A 12,692-nucleotide genomic window follows, 5' to 3' on the forward strand; every position below is an offset into this window, starting at 1 on the left:
TTGGGTCGCAGACGGATCGCACAACTATGCCATCTTCACTCTGCAGAGCTACGGGTATCGAACCCGCGACCTCAAGCCCTTTGTCTCCACGAGGGAGCACCTCTTACCAGTTGAGCTGCAGCTCAATTGGTAAGAGGCGCTCCTTCGGGGGACAAAGGGCCTGAGGTCACGGGTTCGAAGCTCTGCAGGGCGTAGCGAACTGGTGTGATTTCACTGCCTACAATAGCCAAGTAGTCCATGCGTAAGGGCATGTCATGATATGAGGGGGCAACCCGACTCGCAAGGGGTTCGGATCCTCGACAAAAAGTCGCCTTTTTTTGTGAGGACCCCACTGCCTGGGTCGCCCAAGACCGGTGAGTAGACCCCTTGCGGGCCCCCTCCATGACATGCATGCTTGACATACTGGGGTATTGTAGCACACATTTTGCCATGTCAGCAAAATGTGTCTAATTGGAACGTTTTACGGGAGTTTAGGTGTTCAATAGGTACAAACTTTAGTTCAAGTGTCTGAATGGAAAAGTTGAACAAGTTTAGGGGGCCACATATGTATGTGGCCAAAATATAAATGTAAACATAGGAGAATAGTGATAATTGGTAACCTGTGACATCTGAAATCATACAATATGCCATGCATGAATCATTTTTCATGTGTAACATATACATATATATAAAATATATATACCGTACCCGTCCCTAGTGGAACTTGGTGTGAAGCGTACTCAGGATTTTCGGGACTCGGTGTGAAATGTACCCGGCCTTTTCAGGACTCGGTGTGTATATCATCATCATCATATCATCATCCTCCTCGCGTCTGGGGTTTCCTGCATCCGGAATAACATCATTATATCATAACGTACCGGCCCTAATGGGATTCGATGTGAAACGTACCCGGCCCTTACGGGATTGGGTGTGAATACCCAACTGATCAGTGGTTGCATATCTACGTGTCGTGCCCGACTGACTATAGCGTGGCTCGATGGAGTAAAATAGTGCATATATATTGTTGACACCCAATTTTGTCCCGCCTCTCCTCCAAAATATCTATTTACGCTTCTAATATTTTTGGCAACTTCAAAAAAAAAAATTATATTCTACTCCTTTTATTTAGAATTAGAAGCCCATTGTCCCCTAAAATAGTACCCTACCCGTTAATAACCAGCCCAATATCATTAGCCCATATTTTAATTTTATCAGCCCTCATCTACCCCAGCCCATATTTTTCAGCCCACTATATCCAATACCCAACCCGACCCGACCCGGACGGCCCAATCTCTTCTCCTAAACCTAAATCCCTCCCCCCACTTTTGTTTTCTTCTTTCCCTCATTCCTTCATCAGTCGCACCCCCCCCCCCAGCTCTCTTCTCTCCACCACGCCGCTCCTCCCACTTCCGCTGTCCCCCACGCCGGTCTCTCCCACTTCCCTCTGTCCCCCGCTCCTTTCCTCTTCCCGCTCCTCTCTCTCTTCTTCAAAACGAAAACCCTAACTCAAACTCGAATGAATCCTATAAATAATCGTTTTGCCAATCGAATAAGGGGCTCTCGGAACCGATCTAGGAGTCACCTAAAGTTTTCCAAAATATCAAATTTGCAGTTCGTTGTGATAGTTCAAAATATCGAATCAAAAAATACTCAAACAATTTTTTTCGTCTGCTCTGTTGTTTCTGTGAATCCGAGCCTCGCAAGCTCGGATTTGGTAGTTTCGAGGGTGAATCGGAGACCCCTGCCCCACTTTGCTGCACCCGAAGAAGGTAATTCTCCGTTCCCCTTTTTATTTCTATTGCATTCTTTGTTGTTCTGTGTTATTTTAGTTTATTGTTCCATAATTCCAAGTATGTTAGTTTTAGCTAAGTTATTCTAGTTCGATAGAGAAGTCCGTTTATGTGTTAGTCTGTCTGTGTATTTAAGCAGGTTCATGTATGATAATTTAGTGTAGTTTAAGTATGTAAACAACCCTTCCTTAGTTAGCTTAATTTCAGTTTTAGTGATGTATATGGGTTATATGTTCATGTTAGTTTAGGCTGATCTAGTTACATGTTGATTCGTCATTAGCTTTGCTTATAGTTAGTTTAGTAGTCCGTACCTGCTTAGTTGTTAGTTTAGTTCAAATTTAGTTTAATTCAGTTATTCGCCTGTATAAGCATGTTTCTTTATCTTAAATAAGTAGTAGAAATGTTTACCCAAACTACTGTTTCTTTTGTTGGTCAGATATGATTTTAATGTGACGACATGTCGTTGGAGTAGTCAAGTCAGTAGTGTATACAATATGTTCTAAGTGTTTTGTTAAATTAGTTTGATTAGCTTAGCCTTGATGTATTAGTTCATGTATTAGCTTTTTGATTTGAGAAACTGTACCAATGTGAGGATTAACTGATGACAAATATGTGTTATCATGTTAATGAATTAGCTTGAATGCAACAGGAAAGTATGAGTGTGAGGTTTGAGTATGATAATTGTTTTCTGGATATGCTATTGATCTATGAGTACAAAGCTTAAAGTAAACTGAAGAAAGTGCATCTCTTATATGTTTTGTTGATTAAAGGGTGAACAACTTATCTCAAGCATGTAGATTTGTAATCAAATGTATACTTAATTGGCTCAAAACTCAGTTTGCTAGAAATGCTCGCTATGCTGATGTGCTCATGAGTTGATTGGTTTTAATTCATCAGAATAGTCTAGTGTTTGCAAACACTTACCTTGCCTGATTCAAACATGCTTAATTTATGAATATCCATGTATACTGTGTATGCAAATAAGCTCAAGTATCTGGCAGCAAGTTAATCATTACGAGTATGTGTAAGCCAACCATAGGTTAAACAAAGTGTTTAAATTCAGTCTGTTTCAGTCAACTGTAGGTAATAAACAACTTTGATTTCCTGAAATTTACTTCAACATGGGAAAAAATATGGTTTTACTGATAGTATGTGCGTCTGTTAGATGTCTCGGTGCAACTTGATGTATGTAGCAGTGTTGGGTTGTGCTTACTTGGACTGGTCTGTATGTTCGCTAAGCTATTCTCACATGTTATAGGACTTTGTAATCATCCTCTAAGCTAAATGGTGGATCCTGTCTAACATGTGGGCTAGCCAAACCATTATATAGTTGTGATCTGCCTTTTATCTGCTTAATGAAATCAGATCTTCGCTGTGTGGAACATGATAGTTAGAGTTTCCAAATCATATGTAGCTAAGTGTTGGGATAGTATGAATTGTATTTGATTTGAGTTGTGTTGCATATGCGCAATTGGTGAGTATATGTCTCTGCCAAACAATCATATGTTTATATTAATATTGGTCAAAAGAAAGCTATCATACGATTAAGGATGAATCTGCGGGGTACGTTCAAAACAATTGCTTGTTATCTTAAGCTCAGTCTATTATCTTTCAACGAGATTCATTTCCTGTCTCACATCGATGTTCTTTTCTTTTTATTTACATGTTCATAAGGCTGTTTGTTAAACTGCTTCTGTAGTGAGTTGGCCTCAGTCCACTTCTAAAATGATATGTTCTAGAAATATATTTGATAGTGAAATATGGTTGTTGAGTCTATGTGCCCGACTGTATTTGGCTAAGGTAGTTTCATCATAAACTCGTACTTGGTTACAAGTCATGTGAATGTCAAAGATAGTTTGTCATCAGTTATGTGTGGTTCTGTGCATAGTTTGGCTTCTTAAAGGTTGTCACGGGCTGTGTGGATTATGTTTGATAGCTAGCAATGTTTGAATCATTCCTTACTCCTTTTAGATGTAATCTCTCTTAAAACAGTAACTAACCTCTAGTAACGTGTTCAGGTAATCTAGAGCTTAGTTATATGTTTAAGCGTTTTGTTGGTTTGTGTTACTGGATTAGTTACCCCATTTGAGATTATTTAATCGTATCAATAGATGTCTAATCCTTTTTCTTTTATATTTTTTGTGCATGATCGTCGTATACGAGTCCGAGGGACTCGTCCCCTTTCGCATTCGGTGTTGGGCTAAAAGCCCAACGTGAACTCTTCTCTATCGAGTCAGCCCCCCATCGGTTGTGTAAATTGATTCTGGGCCGAGGCCCATACAGCAGCAGCAGCCCGCAGCATACATAAAAAGAGAGAGGAATTCTGGGCCAAAGCCCAATGGCAAAACAGATTGCAGTTGTCTTTAAAAAATGGGTTGAGCCCATTTAACTTGCTCCTCTATTTTATCTTGTTTCCATTTAACTTATATGACTAATGCTTTGTTTTGCTAATTTAGATGAACCTTAGCGACATTAATGGGTTTAGTAAAGGGTAGCTAATTTAAGGAAAATCAATAATTAGTTCCATAAGTTTTATTCTTTTCTTTTTATGTTAAAACTACTTATAATGACTAATATTTACTCTATGCGGAATAATTGATTTACAAAATAGCATGACCATATATTTTGAGTTGAGGAAATCATATTTTATACTTACTATCTTAAAATTTTCAAAACGTCACTAATATGTAAATAGTAATTTAAGTATATTTTATAAACATTGTTTCCAAGATTCATCCAATTATACATATTTTTAGCCGAGCATAGTTAAATAAAGTGAGCGAAAGAGAAAGAAAACTCATCACGTTTGCATTCTATTTCTAAAATAAGTCTAGATTTTCTTCACCACTATACTCATATAATGTAATTTTATCTCAAGTTTAAATTGGCTAGGTTTTCTCTTAAAAGGCTTCTATTTATATGCAAATCATTATATTTTGCAAGTCTCATTTTTTAAAACAACATTATTATTTAAAGCTTAACAACATTTATGAGTTTTATTTTAAGTGGACTACTATGTATTTCTACGAGTTAGTTTAATAGCATTATTATATTTTCCTTTAAAACCTTAATAACATCTACAACCTATTTTCTTAAGATTTAAGCATTATATGTAATCTAAATTAATTAACCTAAGCTTTGCCGGACAACCGTAGTTAACAGATTCTAAAGGATGCCTAACCCCTTCCCTTTAGGATAATATAGAACTCTTACCTAGAATCACACTGATTAAGCAGATTATTAACAGAGGTTTAGTTAGCTTTACCTTAATTAATAATTAGGTTCCCTAATTCACCTTAAAATCAATTAGGTGGCGACTCCTTAAAATAAAAATAAATAGGAATCTCCAATATGTTGTACTCTAAATTAACCCGGTTAAAATGGGGTATAACATATATATATATATATATATATATATATATATATATATATATATATATATGTGTGTGTGTGTGTGTGTGTGTGTGTGTGTGTGTGTGTGTGAGGCCAAGAAATAACTCAAGTGAAAAAACTCATAATAACATTATAGGAATCTTTCGTGTAGTATATGGATGTTTGGTAGGAGTCAATGAACGACTTAGCTGGGGACGTTTGCTTAATTTCGTAAAATATCGGAAATTACGTAAAAATAGAGATTTTTAGAAAAATATGCATCTTTCATAAGATATATGTACTTCTCATAAAATACGCATTTTCCGTAAAATATATATATATTTCGTAAAGTGTAGGAAACCCGGAATAGACTTGAATGGATTGATAATGCACGCTAGGGGTTCTATTGATTCGTGCCAAGGAAAACGATACCGAAAACCTTACATACCTTTATCTTCCAAAAACGTGACATGGAGGGATTTCTTATTCCAACGCTGGTCCTTTCCCCGCACCTAAATACATATATAAGATCTGGGTTAACTCTTGTTTTGCTTGCATGCAAAATCTTAAGTACTATATCTCAACTATTTCAAGGTTGCAGAAAATCAAGCAACATTTCCTCTGTTTTTGTGACGTCCCAAGTGTCGACAACAGCACCAACAACAATACAACAATACCAATACTAACCCATATCGATTTCCATGGGATTTTACCAAAACATTTCGTCATGAGATTAATTCTGTTAATTTTGCCAAAACGCCATAATTCACGAATTTATCTTCGAATTTAACAAAAACCCAACACCATCAATCCAAAATCCAATTCTCCATACTAACTTGTCAAAATTACCATTAAAATCCATCAACAACAATTTCCATGGATTTATTTCACATTTCCACCAATTCGAATTATTACGAGTTAGATCTAGCGAGATTTATTACGGATCTTTCTATATTACGAGTAGATAGGGAGGATTTTACCTTGGATCAGCCTTGCATGCGTGGTATGGCACTTAGGTCGGTGTCTCCGACCCGTTCTACGATGATCTGTTGGCGGAACTTGCGATTTACGAGCCTACCCGCACTTTCCGAGCTTGGATTTTAATAAAAATGGCTAAGTGTGGATGAAAGGATGTTGAGAGGTATTCCTAGAATCTTCTAGGTGTTTGATATATTGAGAATGGGGCAACAATGAATGATAAGGGGGTATATATAGGTGTGCAAGTCAGGTTTGGGCTGAATGGGCCGAATTAGTGGGCTTTAAGTGAGTTTTAGAATTTTTCGCGCAGGTTCGCGCGCTTATGGCAATCCATTTTAAAATGTCCATAACTTCTTACTCTGATCTCGTATCAACGAACGGTTTGTTGAGTTGGAAACTAGACTCGATGAACTTCAATTTGGATAGTTTATTCACTCCATAACTCCTCGTATGCTAGGACATTTATCCTGCTCAAGTTGGACCAGAAATTTCATTTGAAATCTTGCCAAGTTTTTTCCAAAGCTTTGACAACTAACTTTCTTCAATCCGCTTGGTCTCAAAACCTTTAGCTATTCTCTTAATACTTGTTAGAAGTCTTTCTTAGCCTTATAAGAGTTTCATAGCTCCTCCGGGCTCACGTTAGTTTACTAACGGCACTAAAGATACGAAATTCTTCTAAGGTGTAACACCCGTTCGTCAGGACTTATATCCCGCGTACGCTCATGACGTTATCCTTCATAAGCTTCTTCTCTGAAAATATGCCATGAGTACGGAACATCCTTAGTTTCTGGGAGGGGTGAGGATACTCATTGTGTTAATTCCTTAGAGTTCCCTCTAGCCATTCGGGCACTAAAAGCATCTGCATTACTCAATCGAATTGTTATACGAGGTAGTGTTCTCAACAACATATCGGCTCGCAATTTCCATACAGCCACTCCTTGAGGAACCTAAATCTGACCCGATATCACTTCTGCCTTAAGTTACCATGTCCATTCTTTCTCATCCGTTGAAGGTAGTAGTCGGCCCTGTGCAATTCTTTTAATCTTGACAGAAGCCCCAATTCGTAAGATTTTTGATTGACCTCCAAAAGTGTCTCATAAGTGTTGATGGATCCCAGACTGCGTTTTTCTCTTATACAGCCCTTCCAGGGGTACTTTACTGTCGCCACAAAATTTTGGATTTCACCACATCGCCTGTTTGAATAGGACTCTTAACGATTTTAAACTATCCTTAATCGAAGCCGACTCACTATTACTCATGAATTATAACCTCGAAGAAAGATATTCTCCCCAAACTTATTTCAGTAAGCTCGAAAGAGGTTATTCGTGTGTAGAGTACCAAAAGTTGATATGTTCGGTGCAAGATATTACAATCCTTGCGCTTCCTATGGGCGATACTTGATCTTTGGGTAAAATCCTTATTGTATTCCTTCCTTCGTCCTCTTTCCCTGTATGCCGGTCCTAGTCGCAGTATGCTGGTACTGATTTAAATTCTACAGGGTGGGTTTTCCTTCAAATGTTTGCCTTTTACATCAAGCTTCCGGTTCGCCCTTTAAACCTAGACCTATGGTCTCCTGTTACTACATTTCTCAACCATGTTATATCAGTCTCAGCACTTTCTACCATTACTGAATTTCTAAAGGCGTTGCCGCTATCGTACATCCTTATTTTGTGCTCCAAATTGTCCTGTGCTATTCGCGTGATACCCTTTCTTGGACACATGACCATAGATACTAACCATCATCACATTTCCTTTTAAGCTTGGTATATTGTATCTTCAGCGACTCTGGTCCTTCCCGTTTTTCCTTTGTCTATGTCCTCTTACTTAGCTACTCGACTCTTGGTCAAACCATCATCATCTATTTTCTTTCGGGTTGAAGTTGGTACTTTCCATGTAACATGTACTCGTGTGTCCTCCGCCCCCTTAATTTAGTTATCCTGTGGCACTTCCCAATCTAGAATGCTAAATCGTTCAACCGACAATCTCTTCTTGACAACGGTTAGTCGCTTTCTGTAATGAGGATATGATCTTGTGAGTTCTCGTACTTCTTGACTTATAATAAGTTTTCTCTTTTCAGTCTCTTCTTGCCTTGCTTCTTCTCTTAACTCCAAGTCCTCTTGCACTATTATAATTTTTTCCCAGTACTTTCATTCGCTTCTTGTATCTACCCCTGATACCTCGCAGTTGTACTTCTTCTTGCTTCATCTTTATAAAATTTTCCTTGCGTCTGACCTTGCACGATACCCTCATTAGCGTGTACTGGGATTGCAGTCCCAGTCCCTTTGATGATTTCGTCGCATCATCTTGTTGCTATGCCGTAGGTACCTCCCCAGCTTCATTCATTTGGGTGTTTAGCTAGTGTGCTTCCTTCAGTCACTCAGACGAATACCTCCCTTTGTTTACTTAACTAAGTCCTTTTTGCATTAGCTCCTTCCGACACCTGCTTATTATTTTTATCCAGGTTCTTAACTTCCTCTTCTTCCTACCTCATAGCTTCCCCTCTTATAGGGATGTAGCTATCTGACGCTTTCGAGAACTCCCTTCTTCCTATTAAGGTAGTTATCTTTCCCCTGGCGGTCTCTTCGTGCCAACGAGGGGTTAGGCTCCTCCCTCGAGAATGCAACGATCCCATCGTTAGTGTGTACATCTTTCTTTTCACGATATGCTTTGTATGACTCCCTGCTCATACTAAGCGTTCCTTAGCATATCATTGGCTTTGTGGTTCCTTTACCTTGCTTGCTAGTGCTAAACTTCTTAAGTCATATCTTTTTTATTGTTCTTACCTTCATGGCCTCTACTCTTGAGTGCCTTATTGCCCAACTTTTGTTTCTCCGCCATCTTCTGCTTATGGCGATACTATTATGCATGGCCATGCATCCTTCTTTTTCTTCGATGTATGCCTTTCTACCCTTTTCCACATGTCCTAACATGCTTGAAGTTGTTGGCGAGAGCCGGTTCGTTAAACTTTTCATTGTTCGTTAGAATTATTCTTCCTATTATGGGGTTTCTTCATTCCTTCTGGTACTTCACGAGGTATATACGTGTCTTCCCATGGTACTTAACCCTGCTTGATATCACTCGAACTATAATACATACTTATAACATTGTTTGTTGCGAATGCTTCGCGAGGGTCTTCTCCTTACCATTTATCATGATCTCTCCTATGCCTAATCGTCTATCTCTTTTCCTTAGAGTGATTCATTTGCGTCTGTATTCTGGTGTGAATTCTAACTCAACTCATCCTTAAAAACTAGTGTCCTTCTCCCTTCTTTTGTAGACGAACATTTCCTTGTAGTATTTATCACACTTAACATATTACTTCATTATCCATCGTAAGCTCATTCTAAGCCACAGCCCGCTGACGTAGCCATCATTTCGTAAGGCAAGTAGGACTGCGGTGTTTGCATAGTCTTCCTCGATAACTTATGTCCATTTCTGTTATAATCTTTCGTTATTGTCACGCTTTAATTCTCCTTTTCGCCAAGTCCCTTTATTCCTTAATACTTATTTGACTTGGTTACAACTTGACTCATCCGTTAGCATTCTTCCTTATAATTATTTGTGGGACTAGCTCAAGGTACTCTTAATTCCCCTAACTCCTCTTGTCCCAATCCATCCTGACTTCTCTACTTGACTTATATTTAGTTCAATCAGATCTTCCAAGGTGCTTTGCATCCCATGTTATTCTATCATCAAGTTACTCATTCGATAAGCCTTTACGCACGTACATGTACCCTATACCCTTACCAATAGTAACTAAGCCCTACTTCTGACTTTCTTTCGTTTAGGCATTTGGTACAACGTAAGTCTGGGCCCTTTAACTCCATATCCCTGATGGGAAGGGGGGGGGGGGGGGTCAGTGGTAAGGTGTTATATTGCCTTGGCTAGTGACACTTTGCATATTATCCAGTTGCTACATAGCGCCACGGTTCTGTCGCTTTTATTTTTAACCTTTACTCCTCTTTAAATCCCTATAATCTCCATTTGTTACGTAGCAAATGGCATTCTAGTTCCCAAAACGCATGTCAGCAGTTTCAAGGGAGGGGTCATTAGACTCGTAATCATCCTACATTAGTCCTGTTACTGCGAAACTTAACCAGATGCATGCTTGAAGTGGAACTTTTGTATTCTCCTTAGTTACTCTCCTCCCCTTGTTTGATCATCTTATTCCTCTTGTACAACTCCGATACATACACTAGCGATCCTTGATTAATAAATTTTCGAAACTAAAAATCGTCCGATAATTGTAATACTAACGTTCGTAGCGGTCCCATTATAATGCTGGACTTAGATGGAAAACCAGATGTGCCCACTCCTGTAATGCTTTTCTCACATCCTTTTCTTCGGCCCTGGTGGTAGGGTCAAAGTCTATGGTGAGGTCACACTCGCAGCTGCCCTGACGGTTGTCTCATCGGGTCCTTTAAACGGATTCTTCACGGTAGAGGTCATAATTTCGGGAGGGTCTGACTTAGTCGTATACTTATATTCCTCCTTATCCCTTCTGTTACTTTATGACCTATATTGACGGTTGATATTAGCGTAACATGCACTCTCGGAGCTGACCCCATATTCATGTTTAGCTGAAACCCTTCTTTTTGTTGGGAAAACCGCAATTTCTAACGAGAAGATAGAATCGGGAACGAACTTTCCTACGTTGTTGGCTCTATCGCACGATCTAGATCATGAAGAAAAGAGGTACTTCTTAAATGCCCTGTAGCCTCCTGTTTAAAAGTATGGTGCGCTTTATACCCCTAAACAAGACTCTACTAGATACGACTCATAGACATCCCTAGGACTGACCCGCTCTGATACCACTTGTTACATCCCGATGAGGGACATGATGGGAACCCGACCTTAGCAGCCGAGTACCACCTGACGTGACATAATATAACCTTAATACAACAATCCTGATCGTAATCATTAGCATGTACATAGAAGAGCACCGGTACACAGGAAGGCCCAACCCAATGATAATATAACATCTTTGTGAACGACCATATACATAAGCTAGCCGACAAAGCGCAACATGAACATCATAAAATATCATACAGCTGCCCAGGCTATAACATGTGTATCATAAGTATAATGAAATCATGCATGACTCTGACACCTACTACACTGTCTATGAGCCTCTAGGAGTACGTACATCTGTCATTTACATAACCTGCAGACTCAATGAATACCCAACTAGCAAGCCCGGTATAATGGTACTCGCTGACGTCCCGCTGAAACTTGCGTTCCTACTAAAAGGGTTCTTCTGCTCTGCCTATCAGGACCTGCAGCACAAAATGTAGCGCCCCAGGAAGTGAGACGGTCAGTACGGATAAAAGTACTGAGTATGTAGGGCAGAGAAGTAATGACATAGTAAAATATAAATGTAAACATGGGAGATTAGTGATAACTGGTAACCTGTGACATCTGAAACCATACAATATGCCACACATATATATATATACCCGGCCCTAGTTAGACTCGGTGTGAAGCGTACCCGCCCCTTTCGAAGCTCGGTGTGAAACGTACCCGGCCTTTTCAAGACTCGATATGTATACCATTATTATCATATCATCATCCTCCCCGCGTCCGGGAAAACATCATTATATCATAACGTACCAGCCCTAATAGGACTCGATGTGAAACGTACCCGACCCTTATGCGACTTTGTGTGAATATCCAACTGATCAGTAGTTGCACATCTACGTGTCATGCCCGAATGACTATAGCGCGGCTCGGTGGAGTAAAATAGTGCATACATATATTTATAAATAAAAATGCATGAGGAGTCAAAGAAATGACATCGAGCCTTTCGGAGTGACGTAAGGTCGTTATACCTCCGAATTTATTATGGGACTCATATCGAGGCCAAGAAATAACTCAAGTGAAAATACTCATAATAAAATTAGAGGTAAATATGATGAAAATTCTTGGAGACCGAAGGAGAATCAAACTCTGCAAAATAATCAATATGCAGCACTGCAGAACACAGATGAGGATATAATAGATTTGACTGATATGCAGAAGTCTTCAGATGGAAGGATGGTAGAAGCAAAGGTTTCTGATGCTCCAAATTAGATTGTTACAGTGCAGCAAATTGTGGACAATAATGATAAGGTCAAGGAAAAGCAGATGGAAGATCAAAGGAAAAACAGATAGATGATTCAAATCAGGTGGAGAGGATATCAGCAAAGGCATGGATTGAGAAGAACTTTGGTAAACAACTCAATGATAAAGGGGAGATCTTGTCTCAACAGGTGTCTAAGGTGAATTCAAGTACTACAATTAGACAAGAGAAGGAACATCACTCAGAAGAAACTGGTGACACCTTAATCCACAAAAACTTGGAGGAAGAAAACAAGTCAGGTGATGTGTTGCAGGAGGATGCTGATCAAGATGAGACTCCTATATCAGATGAGGAAGTGGAGGATAATGAAGGCAAAGAAGGAAAAGAAGTCATAAGGCCACCAGAGAGTAACAATTCTGTCAACTTGCCTGTGGAACAAGTAGAGAATGCACATCATGGAAAGAAAGATGAGATACAAGCCCAAGCTGATCTCAATAGCCAAGATGAGGAAGATT

The sequence above is a fragment of the Lycium barbarum genome, chromosome 4 (genome assembly GCF_019175385.1).
Source record: "Lycium barbarum isolate Lr01 chromosome 4, ASM1917538v2, whole genome shotgun sequence".
Taxonomy (NCBI): Eukaryota; Viridiplantae; Streptophyta; class Magnoliopsida; order Solanales; family Solanaceae; genus Lycium; species Lycium barbarum.